This window comes from Brassica rapa, chromosome A02 (assembly GCF_000309985.2).
Source record: "Brassica rapa cultivar Chiifu-401-42 chromosome A02, CAAS_Brap_v3.01, whole genome shotgun sequence".
Classification (NCBI taxonomy): Eukaryota; Viridiplantae; Streptophyta; class Magnoliopsida; order Brassicales; family Brassicaceae; genus Brassica; species Brassica rapa.
Window position 1 is genome coordinate 21421252 of NC_024796.2, and position 17744 is coordinate 21438995.

The window sequence follows — 17744 nt, forward strand, 5'->3', positions numbered from 1 at the left end:
ACGAAACCCTAAACCACAAATATCAAACCTTAAATGTTTTGCTTGATAATCAAAATGTCTCAATTATACAAAATATAAACTACTAAACATTAATATGCAGATTTAAGTTAATAAAACAAAAAAAAAAATCAAAATCTAAAATCTAATTCTATGAAATCAACCACTAAAAGACATAACATGTTAGAACCTTTTGTTTATAAACTATGAACATTGTCTAACACATGATAACTAAATTAATATATATTCTTCAAAATTGTTCAATTATATGGAAATTTTAATTTATTTACTTTATATTATCCATTATATTGATGATTAGTTAAAATATCACAATAATTATTTTTATACATTTTCAAAATTAAATTATTAGATCAAATTAGAGTGTAGACTACAAAATAAGTCTATAAGTGAGACTTCGTAGGAAGTCTTTATATATATGTAGACTTCTTTTATTACGTGTAGATTTCCCAAAGATAGAAACATAAAATACATTTCTGTTTTTTTTGTTTGGTCATAAAGGTTAAGTAGTACTTTCACTACCTCTTTAGGTTGGTTTTGCATTTGACTGAAAGTGGAGTACACTTTTAGGTTTGACTTGAATATTTGGGTTGGTTTTAGCAAATGTCCCCCATATTTGACAAATTAGGGAACTAACATTGATTTTGACATAATTTAATGTCAGACTTTTTGGTTTCAATCAAGTCAGTTCTACCCCTTCAGGTAACCAGTTGCCAGTTACATTTTCAAAACTAAGAGACGTGGTTCTTTTAAGGACACCTAATTATATGATGCGAGTTTGACAACTGTATAAAACACATATAATGCAAGAGTATATTGCATATGACATAGAAATGAATATGACATAGAAATGTTGAAATGGCAGTCATAATATGATAACACTTTAACATCTTTCTCAAATGTTCATATGAGAAGGCATTCATAGAAGTAGACTATGATTTCAGCAATTGTGAAATTCATTCTTCCATAAACTAAAATTTATAAATTAATAACTAAACCTTAAACGGAAAATATGAACCCTAAACGAATGGCAACTCAAATATGCGAGAAACGAAACCCAACTATCAAAGTACAAGACAACTGATTTTCTATTATATACCTTTCTCAAATATTCATATGGGCATGCATTCATGAAATAGGCTATGATTTCGGCAATTGTGAATTTCATTCCTCCAGAAACTAAAACTTATAAATTAATCACAAAACCCTAAATGGAAAATATGAACCCTAATTGAATGACAACTCAAATATGCGAGAAACGAAACCCAACGGTCGAAGTACAAGACCCTTGATTTTCTATTCTACATGCTGCATATGACATAGAAATGTTAAAATGACATTTGAAATATGATAACACTCTAACACCTTTCTCAAATGTTCATATGGGTATGCATTCATTGAAGTAGGCTATGATATCGGCAATTGTGAAATTCGTTCTTCCAGAAACTAAAACTTATAAATTAATCACTAAACCCTAAATAGAAAATATGAACCCTAATCGAATGGCAACTCAAATATGCGAGAAACAAAACTCAACGGTCGACGTACAAGACCCCTGACTTTATATTCTACATGCTGCATATGACATAGAAATGTTAAAATGACGTTTGCAATATGATAAGACTCTAGCAACTTTCTCAATTTATATGAGTATGCCTTCATGGAAGTAGGTTATGATATCGGCAATTGTGAAATTTATTCTTCCAGAAACTAAAACTTATACATCCTTTATATACTAAAGCACAAGTCACTTGCCCACTAAAATAATGACATATGGCTATTGTTTTTCAAAAAAAAAATGAATTCGAAAAAAAGCTAAAAAAAACATCACGTAATTTCCAAAATTTGCAACTTCAAATATAACTAAACTCCTATATTTTCTCAAATGATCTCACCCCACGTTCAAAATTAGTTTTCACCACTTCAAACAATTTTTTTCCTACATAACTTTTGATCTATGAATCTGTTTCACGTCATATATAACTTCTCAAATCATGATATGACTTCAACCTGTTTCATCTTCTACTATATAATTTTCCATAACTGTTTTTTTTCTCTCTTCTTCTCCATAGTTTCATATTCATTTTTCCCCAGCTTTTCAGTATATAAACAAAAATCAGTACAGGTCTGTGACTATATTCATATTCTTTTTCTATTATGTTCAAATTAATATCATTTGATTCGTTTAAAATGATTCAGATAGAAGACGTAACTTGAGTGTTCAATTTTTTCAGAGCTTAATTCTTCAAAAGGTCAGGGAAACCAGAGCAATGTTTGCAAATGAGGTAAACATAAGTACATTCTCTCTATATAAAGAATTGGCTATTTAAAATTAGTTTTTATGGCTTATCTTTAGAAAGGTATATTCTTCAATCAAAAAGTTCTAATTTATTAGAAGTTTTGCATGTTTTGGTAATGCTTCTATATAGAAAAGGAGGGAATACGTGATTAGTGGACCATTAACACAAGTATTATGCAAAATCTGAAGAGCCAATAAAAACAAAAACAAAAAGTTAAAACGATGTACGTACAAGTGAGTGAATTCTTCTAACACAACACTAGACTAGAGAATCCACATCATTTTACTGGATCAGATTATAACAACAGTATATCAGGTAGGAAATTTTTTTTGAGGATCTCATCAGTTATCTCATTGGATCTTCGACCAATATTATTGTATATATTAGAGTTTCATAAGATATGCATATTAATTTTTGTGCCCGTACGTAGTACAGGACAGAACACTAGTTAATCACTAAACCTTAAATTGAAACTACGAACCCTAATTGAAATATAGAATTTGGGAAACAGGTAAGACAAGTATGAATTTGGATGTACATAATGTGAAATGAAAAAGTCTAACATAGCACACAATTGCAAATAAGGTGAATTTCCATTCGATGTAATTCAGATGTAAACACATTGTTAGCACATGTATTACATCTTGGGAAAAATTATTACTGATTTTACAAAAAATTCACAACTAAAAGATTAGACATGCAATTCACATAACAGACCACAAACAAAACTATTATAGATCATTCCTCTACAAAGACAAGCTTGGACTCCACTTGATATGGAGACTTTGTCAGAAGACTTCCAGGAAGTCCATACGACTTCCAGGAAGTCCATACGATTTCTAGGAAGTCCAGACGACTTCCAGACGACTTCCAGGAAGTCCAGACGACTTCCAAGAAGTCCAGACGACTTCCAGGAAGTCCAGATGACTTTCAGGAAGTTCAGACGACTGAAATGAAAGTCGTCTGGAAGACTTCCTGGAAGTCGTCTAGTGCATTATATTTTAGACGACTAACAGGTAAGTCGTCCCAGAAGTCTTCCAGATCTGAAAAACCTGAATATCAAATCCAGATCTGAAAAACCTGCATATCCAAAAACGTTCAAAAGGCTTAAAAACAGAAAAAATGGGAGTGGAAGATTAGATAAATCTACCTTTATAGAACACACAAAAAATACATATCTAAAATTAATAGATCTATCTTTAAATGAGTGGAAGATAAGTACCATCTGATTAAAAATCCGCAAAAAAGATAGATTAGTAAGAAAGACATGAAACAAAACTGAAAATTTCATATAAAGTTTGGTGTTTTCAAGTCAAAGAGATTAATGTGGGTTTGGAGAGTTTTAGTTTGGGAAAAAAGTAAGAACTTTATACAACAAGAAGTTACAAAATGAAAAAAAAATCAGACATAAAAACTTACCAAAACGCTCAGATCTATTATGAAAGGGAGACTTCGTCAAAAGACTTCCATGAAGTCCATACGACTTCCAGAAAGTCCAGACGACTGAAATGGAAGAATTCCTGGAAGTCGTCTAGTGCATTATATTTTAGACGACTAACATGTAAATCGTCCCAGAAGTCTTCTAGATCTGAAAAACCTGTATATAAAATCCAGATCTGAAAAACCTGCATATCCAAAAACGTTCGAATGACTTAAAACAAAGAAAATGAGTGGAAGATTAGATAAATCTACCTTTATAGAACACACAAAAATACATATCTAAAATTAATAGATCTACCTTTAAATGAGTGGAAAATGAGTACCATCTGATTAAAAACCTACAAAAGAAGATAGATTAGTAAGAAAGACATGAGACAAAACTGAAAAATTCATATAAAGTTTGGGGTTTTCAAGTCAAAGAGATTAGAGAGAGATTGAAGAGTTTTAGAATGATGAACATTACATGTTTGTTGCAGCCATTTGAGAGGAGGAGAGAGAATGTGTAAATTTTTCTTTATATAGGGAGACAAAAAATCTAATTAGGTTAAATATTTTTGATTCAGACGACTTCCTAGACGACTTACTTGTAAGTCATCGAGAAGACTTTAATATTTTTAGCGGGAAATTAAAATATTTTTAGCGAGAAACTAAAAGAGAAGATTTCCCAGACGACTTACAAGTAAGTCGTCTGGTTTAAATTATTTAAGCGGGAAAATAATTTTTTTAAAATTTTAGGTGGGAATATTTGGACGACTTACATGTAAGTCGTCTGTTTTAATTTCTTCACCAGACGACTGAAATGTAAGTCGTCTAGACCCTAAACATTACCTCTAAACTTAATTAACTAACTAAACACTTCATAAAATCAAATTAAACTTCAAAAGTGTTTACTATACCCAAAAATAAACACGTATAGGTAAAAAATTAAATTTTCAAAAAAAAACATTCAAGCTTTCCAAAATCTAACTCTAAGAATACATACAATACTACAATATATGTTGTCAAACCCTAGACCAAAGAATACCATGATTCACTACCAACACTCATTTATGTTGAAAACAATTCAATTTTGTTATATTTTAATTTATATCACTTAAAAATGTTTATAATTATATGATTTTAATTTTTCGCTTATCAAAATATTTTTTAAAAAATTTATAAATTATTTTTAAGATCAGCTACACCAGAATACTTACTTTGAAGTCGTCCAGACGACTTCCAACATCTCAAACAACTCAGACAACTTACTAGGGCTATATTCGTAAAAATGACTTTTGTTTTTTGTTGTTTGGTCATAAGGGGTTGGGCTGTAATTTCACAAGACTTTTAGGTTAGTTTTGTATTTGATTCAAGTTTAAATATAGGTTTGGGGTTAAGATCAAGTTGTGGGTTAATTTTGGCAAATTCCCCATTATACTATTCATCAATGCAAAAATGACTTTAATGCAGAATTTACTAGTTTCTGGTTCTTTAACAACAGTTGCAGTTAACCCAGCAGCAGAAGAGGACTTCCTAAATGTGTAGACAGATACTATGCATGCAGTATACCTTAAAACAAATTCTGTCGTGACACACATGGAATCTTTTTATTCTATTGTGACCTTCTTCTAATTTGAATTTCTTTTATAACTAAATTTAATTCAAAAAGTAAGTAAAATGTCATTTAAACCTATAAAGTTTAAGTTATTTACCAACCCAACCACTTTTATCCAAACCCATTCACTTGACTCGTAATCCGACCCAATATTAATCTTGAATCTCTAATTTCTTCTCATATTTCGGATCTCACTTTCCCACCTCATATTCTCAAATACAAACTGATTTTCCTCTCTTTTATCTTCATCTCTTCCATTTTCTTATTCACAGTCATCATCTCTTCCATTTTTATCATTTTGAATAAGAACCATTCTATTTTCATCTTCCTCCCCCATAATATCTCTAAAAACTTGATTCATCGAAAAAATTCAAAATAAAATCCAACGAATATAGATCAAAGAAATATATACTCAGAATCTGACTGGTTCAAACGCATTGGTTGCGGATGCAAAAGTTTGTGGAAGCAGGTGGTTGCGGTTTCAAGCGCTATTAGGTGTTTTGTATAATTGGCATAACATTTGAAAATTGTTGCGTTTGCAGGTCATTTTCGAGTGGTTTAGCCATCAGTGCAAAAATAATAAAAAATTATTTGATAGACAAAAATTTAACTGCAAAAATGATAATTTAAAACGCAGTAATAAAATAATATATATAAAATTATAGTTATAAATCATATTATTATAATAATTTTATAAATTATATTTATAAAATCCTATTATTAAACCTATGTATATATATTAGTATTTATGTTATCTCAAATTTTAAAACGTTTAAAATTATGTATTTTTCTATTTATATAATTTTTACAAAAAATTAAAAAAAAAACTTTTACCCTCACGCAACTATCCGCAACCGCAAAGATTAGTTGGAAGCATGAAACCAGGTTTTGATTTTGAGAGGTTTGAAGCGGTGTAAAGTGGGTTGTAGCGTTTTTGTGATTGTTGTAGCCGCCTCTTCTACTAATTCCTGCTAGTTATAGATTATTGGGTTTTTATTTTTTATCTTTTGATGGTTTGCTTCTGGATTTATAAAGGATTGTAGGAGTTTGGTGTAGTTTCTGGATGTTGATACGACGGCCGTGTGTTTGGGTTTTAGTTTCCTTCTTTTGGGTTTAGTGATTTTTATGTGTTTCCGAGGTTTTCGTGTTTTACATGTATATGTTCCAATGTTATCAACGAAAACTCTAATAACAAAAGAAAAAAAAATTTTACAATAATAAAATTTTCAAAAAATCTAAATACCTAAATAAAAAAACACAGAAAATGTATACATAGAAGCAACCCTATAGTTAGGCCTGAGCATAATATTCGTAACCCGACATCCGAACCGAATCCAAAAAGAACCCAAACCAAAAAATCCGATCCGTACCCGGTCCGAAATGTAAAAAATATCCGAATGAATCTTGTAAGGTGGTACAAAACATATCTGAACCCGAAGTGTTATTAACCGAACCCGAACAGGTAACCAGAAAAACCGAAAAAACCAAAAAGTCCGATAAGATATCCGAAGAAACCGATCCGAATATCCAAAAAAATATACAATATAATTATATAAAACATGAATATATACTTCAAATATTCAATTTCATATTTATTTTGATATGCTATCTAATAGTAAGTATTTAAAGTTTTAATAAATACCTTAAATACTTAATTATATATAAAGAAATATATATATTTATTATGTTTTACTTTTAAATTTTAGATTTTATTTCGGGTATATCCGAACAGATCCGATATAACCCATCTGAATGATATATGATTACTTTATGGGTTCTATGATGTGATACAAAACAAACCCGAAGCCGATGTGTTATATCCGAACCCGACCCGTACTTGCAAATTTATTAGAATGAGACCTCGGAGGTGTTATAAAAGAGAACCGAAATCCGAAAAACCCGATTCGAACGCTAACGGGTACCCGAATGCCCATATCTACCTATAGTTATAAAATTTTAATCCTACTATATAAAAGGGACTAAATTCAAGGCTTTTGAGACTATCCACCTCAGCCAAAATATTCTCATCTAAAAAGAATTAAAAATAAATATCATTTAGAAAATAATTAACTAACATACAACTTTTGATATTTCTAGAAATTTCAAATTTGTAACTGCTAATTTATTAATAGAATCATATATCTATATTGAATTATGTTATATTTTAATAGTTAAACTTTAAGGGTAAATAAATTATTAATTTATAATATATATAATTTATAACATTATATTGTAGTTATAAATAAAGAGAAAATAACCGGGAAGGATGAAGAAGCTCATGTAAAATTATGTAATTAAAATGGCAAAATGGTGAGTATGATGAGGTGAATCTAAGAAAATTTGTTGTACAAATTATGGTGTTTTATTCGTCCACTATAATGATTTAAAATAAAATATATATTCACCTAAATAAGTCAATATTTGTTGTTTTTTTTTTGGTAAGATGTTAAGATTATTATTTTCTAAAAGGTAACACTGTTGTTTTTAAACAACTTATTACAGTAAGGAAACAAAAACAACCAACAACAACTCAAAGTAAAAAAAGCCTTAAGGAAGTCTTATACAAGAAATATAAAAAGAAGTAGAGAAGATGAGAAAGAAGAACTTACCGGGTAAGAGAGGAGACGGTCACGCATCATACGGTCGAAAGAGGCAAGGATGACTGATGAAGGTGAGGAGACATGACTGAAAGTAGAGCTTGATGACTGGAGTAGCATGTGCATCTACGTTGATGCGAGGTTGATTGATCTAGGCTGCAACAGAGTGTAGATCAGCCGGAGGAGAAATCCAAACTTCAGCAGCAAAAGGCTCTCATATCAAGCGAGAGAAAGAGCACTCAAAGAAGAGATGATGGTGAGTCTCTATTTCCAGATTACAAAGGGCGCACGTTCCTGAGACATTTAATCCCCAACGCCTCAAGCGATCCTTGGTTGGCAGTCTTCTCCGCAAAGCCAGCCATGATATAAACGTATTACGTGGAATATGTTCCTTGAACCAAATATTCTTGTGCCAATATGTATTGTTGATAGTGTTTATATTCTTTTCTGACATTAGTATCCATATTTTTTGATAAACTGATCCAAAGAGATTAGTTTGTGGAGCTAACCAAACGAGGATTATAGTGTTTACTTTGGAAAAAGTAATAGGTTGAATGATAGATGGCGTGCGTGCCTTTTCACATGGAAATCTACACATATATTAAAATTATAAGTTTTGAATCATAGAGAAAATATAGTGTATATGACTGAAGTTGGTACATTCCGAAACTAAAGATGGCTGAAATTCTTCTTTGTCAAAATGCATAGATGTGAATCTTATATGAATAGAGTTCTACATTGCTTATAGCAGTGTAATAAACTCCGTGTGTAAAGGAGAAAAAATGTTATATAAGTGAAAACAAAAATTATGATTTTTTTCTTGTGCCTATAGGCTCTTCGCAATTTGAAGAAGAAAGAACATATTGTGTGAAAATCTTTGGCTCGGTCAAATTTTATCCAGTTGTTTACAAAACTGTTGTTATCTGATTCATGTAATTTTTCAGTGTTGATTTAAAAGCCCAAAAAACCTATCTATACTGAATTTTTTATATTTTTTCTGTGATTTGAATTTAAAAAGAGATAAAACTTTCGATAAGTTATGTAAACTCATAACAAGTATTTAGCTTTAGAAAGCATTTACATGTTTCAAACTTATAATATATACATATATAATGTTTAAAATTATGCATATAAAACCTGTGTAAAATGTGTCTGAATATGTTTCTCTTCTTTAATGTGTTAATCGTACTATATATAATATTATTTTAAAATTTCAAAAAGTTTATGTCACTATCACATACAAAAAACCATCAATAAAAAATATAATTCTCCATCTACAACAAAAAAATGAAAAATTATTAACATATAAATTTAAATTAAGAAAAACTAACATTGGAAAAACAAGAAGTTAATATAAAAGAAAAAAATTAACAAATAATATTATAAATAAAATAAATTTATAAGACATAATCCGCGCGAAACGCGGAAAAAATCTCTAGTAAATATAATATTAACAAAGATAACAAGACACTATTTTTGATTTTGTGTGTCAGCAAGTTTATGATTTTGATATACTTTGTCTTAAAAAATCATTTAAAATTCTATTTTCTCGAGTATATATTAATATACTGGACGGCAGAAGTATACTAATAGAATATACAAACCGTCGGTAGCTATTCTCTAGAGAAATTCATAGGTACACTAGTCATGAAAATATGCTTTTAAATTTTATTACTGTATATAAAGCGAAAGTAATTAGGAATCTAAAAGTTTTCTGCGTACTTTATTTTCTCGAGTATATATTAATATAGTGCAAGTAGAAGTATACTAATATATATGAACCTTCGGCGGCTATTCTTTAGAGAGTTGCGTTACATTAGTTATTTTATTTTATTTTGTTTACCCAAATCACTTCAAACTTATTCTTTAAATAATAGAATAACCGTTCATAATCGAAACAAAATCATCAAAAGGTACACTACACTAGTCATGAAATTATATACTAATATAACTTTATTTAATTTGTTTAATAGTTTTACTGAATTGCATAAATTAATAAATTTTATGAAATTAAAATTAATTAACTTTGCAATTTGTGCTATAGCCTATTGCTGCTAAGCAAGTAAAGAGCTGGACCTGGAACATTTATATGAAATATACGAATGGGGCTCCATTTTTAAGGAGCCCATATTTTGAAAAAATATATTGCTTATTTACATATACATTGACATAAGTGTAAAATCTATTAGGAAATTTAAAAAAACTTAAAATAAAAAAATAGTTCCTAGAGAAAAGTATAAAATATAAAATATATTTATGCTATTGTGATTTAAATATGAATAAATTCGATAGTACAATTAAAATGAGATGTCACATGCTAAATGTACTCTAAATTTTAAAAAACTCTCTCTAAAAGAAAGCGACGGCGATGGCGATTATCTAGGGTTCGATGCGGTTACGGGATTGGGATCCGGGGATTTTTGGATTAACATGGATTCGCAGGGATCTCTATCACTATGATACGAGTATGGCGATGGGGAGTATCAAAGGAGAATGGCATTTAGGAATTTTTAGGAGATCTCAAGAGATCGAGGAGATCAGAGTTATGATGGTGGCTCAACGGATCTGGAATCTTCCCCGATATGGGGTGGAGATTGGGAATTTGGTAAATCATCTATTGGATTTGGGAGGTATGAGTACCATCAATAGTCAAACGATATTCTTCTCATCTTCTGTTACCATTTGATGGATTGGAATATTAATATACGAGATTGTTTTGGTAAAGTTTTGGAAATAGGAATTTGGTTGGGGAGTGTTGAGGAAATTTTGGAGATTATGGAGATTTTGTTTCAGATTTTTGTTAAGATGGTTACGAGGGGATTTGGGATAGTGGTGATTCTGGAAATCATTTGGAGCAGATATGGTATTAATGGGTTTGATTGGGAGAATAATTTTGACTGGAGTAGTTTTGGCTATAAAAGCAGATGGACGTTGTTCTGTTGTTTTATAGTTTCAACTTGTCTTACATATAACTACATTTTTTTCACTTCGTGGCTTTTGGTTCTTTTTTCAATGACTCAGGGCCAGCTAGTAGGTACGGGGGGAGATATGAAGAATGGTGAGATGGCTCGGAAGCGGTTGAAGATATCCGTTCCTCACTTTGATAACTCGGACCTGATCAAGAGCTATGCATTGACATTGGTGGGGCGATGCATGAACCCGGAGAAACAAAAGGTTGATGTGCTTTTGGTAATGTTACCTAAGATTTGGAAGGTGGAAGAGAGGGTAACGGGCGCTGATTTGGGAATGGGGAAGTTTCAGTTCCACTTTGAGAGAGAGGAAGACATTGAAGCGGTAATGGAGATGCAGCCATACCATTTTGACTACTGGATGCTCTCGTTGGCAAGATGGCAACCACGTATGCTTAGGAATTTTCCATCAGAGATTCCTTTTTGGATCAAAGTGGAGGGAGTCCCGTTGGAGTTTTGGTCAACAGCAACATTCCAGAGCATAGGTGATGCTATTGGAGAGACAACAGACGTGGACTTGGACTTTGGCAAGATGAGGGTTGTGATTGATGGTACCAAGGAACTATGCTTTGAAACAACGGTTGATTTCAAGGGTGGTGAGTTCTATGAGGGGGAGGAGGTGCCGGTTCTTCTGAAATACGACAAGCTGTTTGGGTTTTGCAAGCTATGTTTCAAGCTGTGTCACGACGAGGATCAGTGCCCGTTGAATCCGAACCCTCCAAAGAAAAAAGAAACTAAGGACGGGACAGAAGGGAAAAAGGAGGATCGGGCAAGGAGTTATAAGGGAGTGGTGATCAATGGGGAAGCAGGCAATCAAGAGACTTTCTAGGATCAGAGAGGTTACTATGGCAAAGGTAAAGGAAAAATGTATGAGGAACCGGAGTCGAAGTGGGTTAAGGTTCCGGAAAGAGGAAGCAAGAGGCCCTCATCCTATCGTGGTCCCAACAGAGGAGAGGAAGAAAGAGCATGGTCGCGTAATACCCGTTGGGAACAACCAAGGTATCAAGTACAAGATGATAGAAACAGGTATCAACGGGGAGCAAGAAATGCAAGAAGTACAGTGGAGATGGAACGTCAGGAACCAAGGGAAGAGGGCGAGATTGGTGTTATAGAGAGGGGGCCGAGGAATCTGCATAAGGTGGAGAAGCCTCAGTTGGCATTACCGGAACCCAACGGTGCGAAGCTTGCGATAAGTGGGGCCAGTGCTACAGGTATGGATGTGGAGGGGGAGCTAGGAGATAGTACGGAGATAGAGAACTTGGTGAATGGCCTTGAACAGGCTATGGACCTAGTGGGAAATGGGAATGCTGTTGGAGACAATGTGGCAATGACTCTGGATGGATCAGTGGCGATTGAGGGACGCAAAGAAGAGCTCTCGGAGGGCGTTGATGATTTCCAAGCTCTTACGGATGAGGAAACAATCAAGACTGATGAGGATATGAGAGGTATAGCAGAGGGTGAGGAGGAACTGGGTGGGAATGGGGACCAAGATGCCCAAGTGGGAGAGGAGGAGAAGAAGAAGGGAGCACGTAAGGTCTTGTTTAAGAAGCCGCCAGGGATAGCAATGGGAACTTCTAAGTTGCGGCTTGTTCAGGCAGTGCTTTCCCCGCGTAAGAATGGTGCTTCCAAGTCAAGCAAGCGTCAAGGAGGAGGAGAGGGATTAAAGCAAGCGGAGGAGAAGGGTCCGTTAAACCCTAAGAACTCAGCAAAACCGGGTTAATTATTTTATGGATAGCACAATAAAAGATGTATTGTGGTGGGGATTGGGAGTCTTTTCTTATGTTTTAAAAATAAGCTCAGTGAGCATTTATTTGTGGTTGGGGTTGGGATCTTTATGGTTTTATTTTGGTACTGCAGTGTATGCAGCTCTTGGTTATTATTTTGGCTGGAATAAACTTAATGTTTGTTATGCTTTTTGCATTTATAGTAGAATACGAGAGATAAGGATTGAGAGGAACTTTGTGGTCCAGTGGTCTGAGTTCAGGAATAAGGAGAAGCGAGATAGACTGGAGTTATATCGGATCATTGGGAGTTTGTTAATGCACAATGGAGTGGGTGGGAATCAGGTCTGGTCATTGGTCTCATTAAACCATGGGCAGACTGTACGGTCACTATATGGGAGGAGTTTTGGCAACTTGGGAAAAGAGGTTATAAGTACTTTATGGTTTATACTAAGGTGGCATAAGGCAAGAGATGTTATATGGTCTAAGTTTCTGGCTAATTCATGTGCTACACGATTTATTTTAAATGGGGGTAGGATCGGGTCTTATATATGGCTTCTCATGTTTTTGGATATAGGTTTGTTACGTATTGTAGCTGGAATTTTTAAACAGGAATGGGTTATACATTATATACAAATGCAAGAAGACAAAATGAGAAAAAATGTTTTTGAATTCACTTTGGCAGGAAGTATAATGGAAAGTATCTCCTACGTGGAGACAAAAACTCTTTTATTCATTGGAGAGTCTGGTAAATTTTTCCATATTCATAGGTTCAGTAAGAGAGTTTGTCGAAATGAACTATTATGGGGTTGTGAGACTATGCTGGTAAAAACGGTATTGGCGTGGACTTTTTGGGTGAACTTTATGGTATGGTGGTTGAGATTTCAGGGTATCTTTAAGCCCAATTTAAACAGCTCTTGGGAGCCTCGTCGCAGATTTTATAATGAGAGCACTTAGTTGGAATTGCAGAGGAATGGGAAGTAAGTGGACTATAAGTTATTTACAGGAGATATGGCATAAACATAAACCAGACTTTTTATTTTTATCGGAAACTGAGCAAGATGTTGAGTTCGTTCAACGGTTTCAGTCACATTTTGGATTTGATAATCTCGTCACAGTTGATCCAGTCGGAAGGAGTGGGGGACTTGCGCTTTACTATAATAATGATTATCAGGTCAAGGTGCTATATTCAAGTAATCGAATGATAGACGTGGAAGCAGTGGCTTTGGGAAAAACGGTTTATTTGACATTTGTTTATGGGGATCCAGTCCAGGATTTGAGGGAACAGGTGTGGGAACGCCTGACTAGATATGGACTTTCGAGATCAGAACCCTGGTTTATTATTGGTGATTTAAATGAGATTACAGGAAATCATGAAAAAGAGGGAGGATCTCTGAGAAGTGCGGCATCATTTGTTCCTTTCAACAATATGATTAGAAATAGTGGGTTATTGGAGTTTCCTGCGAAGGGAAATAAAATGTCATGGCAAGGACGAAGAGGTAAAGGAAAAGGGGCAGTAATGGTAAGATGTCGTCTAGATCGTGCATTAGCGAATGAAGAATGGCACACCCTATTCCCATACTCCCATACTGAATATTTGGGACTGGTGGCATCTGATCATCGCCCAGTGGTAGCTTATCTAGAAGATAAGGTTGTTCGACGAAGAGGCCAATTTCGATTTGATAAGAGATGGGTTGGTCAGGATGGTCTAATGGAATCAATTACAATGGGATGGTCGGTATATAAGGAGGGCAGCGGAAATGGCATAGTGGACAAGATTAGTAATTGTCGGCACAAAATAGCAAAATGGCGGAAAAATAATCCACCTTTTGGGAAGGACAAAATAGCGGATTTACAGAAGGCTCTCGAGGAGGTACAAACTGATGATACTAGGTCGCAAGAGGAGATATTGGAAGTATCCAGGAAGTTACAAGAGGCATATAAGGATGAAGAGGAGTATTGGCATCAGAAAAGTAGAAATATGTGGTATTCATCGGGGGATCTCAACACGAAATTCTATCATGCTCTCACTAAGCAAAGGAGGGCACGAAATAGGATTGTCGGACTCCATGATACAGCAGGAAATTGGATTACAGAGGATAATGGAGTAGAAAAAGTAGCAGTAGACTACTTTGAAGAACTATTTAGTACCACCTCTCCATCAGAGTTTGATGATTTTCTATCTGAGATAGTACCAGGGATTACTCCTCAGATGAACCAACGGTTATTGCGAGTGGCGACGGAGGATGAGGTTAGGGAGGCACTATTCATGATGCATCCAGAAAAAGCGCCAGGCCCGGATGGTATGACTGCTCTTTTCTTTCAACACTCATGGCATATTATTAAGAATGACTTGGTGGAGATGGTGAACAATTTTTTGGCGTCCGGGGAAATGGATCCAAGGTTAAACATTACTCATATATGTATGATTCCAAAGACAGAACGACCTACAAGGATGACGGAATTGCGGCCTATAAGTCTATGTAATGTAGGATATAAAATAATTTCAAAGGTTTTATGTCAGCGGTTGAAAATCCATTTACCCTCTCTAATCTCAGAGACTCAATCGGCATTTGTGGCTGGTCGGTTGATCTCTGATAATATTCTTATAGCTCAGGAAATGTTTCATGGATTGCGGACTAATAAGGCGTGTCAAGGGAAGTATATGGCGGTTAAAACGGATATGAGTAAAGCATATGACAGGATAGAATGGGAATTTATTAAAGCACTTCTGCAGAAAATGGGCTTCCATCAACATTGGATTAAATTAATGATGGAGTGTATATCGTCGGTTCAATATAGAATCCTCCTAAATGGACACCCACGAGGTCTCATTGTGCCACACAGGGGCTTACGCCAGGGAGATCCGTTATCCCCCTATTTATTTATTTTATGCACTGAGGCGCTGATTGCAAATATTAGGAAGGCGGAGAGAGAAAAACAGTTAACAGGAATTAAGGTAGCCATAGCATGCCCATCGGTTTCCCATCTGCTTTTTGCAGATGATAGCTTGTTCTTTTGCAAAGCTCAAAGGGAGGAATGTCATACTATTCTCAGGATTTTAAAGGATTACGAGGTGGCTTCTGGTCAATTGATTAATTTTGAAAAGTCTTCAATTCAATTTGGACACAAGATTGAAGACTCGCTTCGGCAGGAGTTAAGAGATATTTTGGGCATACAAAATTTGGGAGGGATGGGATCTTATTTAGGATCACAAGAAAATCTTGGAGGTTCTAAAATTCAAGTTTTTAGTTTTGTGCAGGATCGTCTAAATAATAGGGTCAATGGCTGGACTTTTAAATTTTTCACAAAAGGAGGAAAGGAAGTGATCATCAAATCAGTGATTACGGCACTGCCGAACCATACGATGTCTTGTTATCGTTTGCCTAAGGCAACTGCAAAAAAATTGACGAGTGCAGTAGCACAATTTTGGTAGAGTCCTGGGGGTAGTACAAGAGGATTACATTGGAAATCATGGGACAAGGTATGTGTCAGCAAGGAAGATGGAGGACTAGGTTTCAAGGATATAACTGATTTCAATACAGCTATGCTTGGTAAGCAGTTGTGGAGGCTAATAGAAAAGCCAAACACTTTATTTTCTCGAGTTTTCAAGGGTAGGTATTATAGGAACGCCTCACCCCTGGAACCGATTCGATCATACTCTCCGTCATACGGCTGGAGGAGTATTGTATCTGCTAGATCTCTGGTAAGCAAAGGACTAATCAAAAGGGTGGGAACAGGATCCTCTATATCTGTATGGAACGATCCTTAGCTCCCAACCACTCGCCCGAGACCAGCCAATAAAAATCAACACAATTTGTACCCAGACCTTACTGTGGATTCCCTTATTGATTCCACTACGCGACAATGGAATTCGCAGGTTATTCGGACTTTGGTAGACCCGCAGGATGTGAAAATCATAGAGAGCATACCACTGAGCAGAAACCATATGGTTGATAAGGAAGGATGGCATTTCACAAATAATGGGAAATTTACGGTTAAATCAGGATATCAAGTGGAGAGGATTTATCCGGATAGGGAAAGATCACCGGTATTACTTGGACCTACAGTTGATGTTCTGAAGGCATATTGTTGGAAACTAAGGTGTCCACCAAAAATAAAACATTTTCTTTGGCAATTGGTTTCAGGGTGTGTCGCAGTTAAGAAGAATTTGCAAGCGCAGGGGATCCAGGGAGATATATGTTGTGCAAGATGTGGAGCGGATGAGGAGTCGATTAACCATGTGTTTTTTTGAGTGTCCTCCAGCAATTCAGGTTTGGGCGCTGTCAAAGATTCCAACAAATCCAACTATTTTCCCAACAAGCTCTATATTTACAAACATGGATCATCTTTTCTGGAGAGTTGCTCCACCGATAGAGGATCATCACTTTGCTTGGATCCTTTGGTACATTTGGAAAGGAAGAAATAATAAGGTTTTTAGTAATCTGGATATGGACCCTAGGGACACTCTTAAGTTGGCAGAGACAGAATCCACACTCTGGGCAGAGGCACAAATTTTGTAGGACCAGAACACGGGAACACAGGTTCAGGCATCTTTGCCGTCAATTCCTGGAAGATGGTGTTTTACAGATGGATCATGGAAAGAGGGGGATATGTTTTCTGGTCAGGGTTGGTTCAGTGCGTTAGAAGGTTTTGAAGGTCTAATGGGAGCCAGGAATGTAAGAGCTTCTTTAACTCCCTTGCATGCAGAGATGGAGGCGCTACTATGGGCTATGGAATGTATGAAGAATTTACGTCAATTCCAGGTTACGTTTGCAACAGATTATTCTCAATTGGTGAAGATGGTTTCAGAACCAGAAGAGTGGCCAGTTTTTGCAAGTTATTTGGAAGATATCAAGAGTCTGAAAGAGCGCTTCACACGATCAGAGATTATACATGTACCAAGAACGCAGAATACAAAGGCGGATAACCTAGCACGCAGTGTCAGGAAACAAACGTCTTTCGTCGTTCACATGGATCAATATCTCCCGGTGTGGTTTACAGAGTCAATATGAGTCTCTAATGTTGTCGACAAAAAAAAAAATTAAAATGATATACTATTATATTATTATAATTAATAATTTGATTTTTTTGTTAAAGAAAAAAAA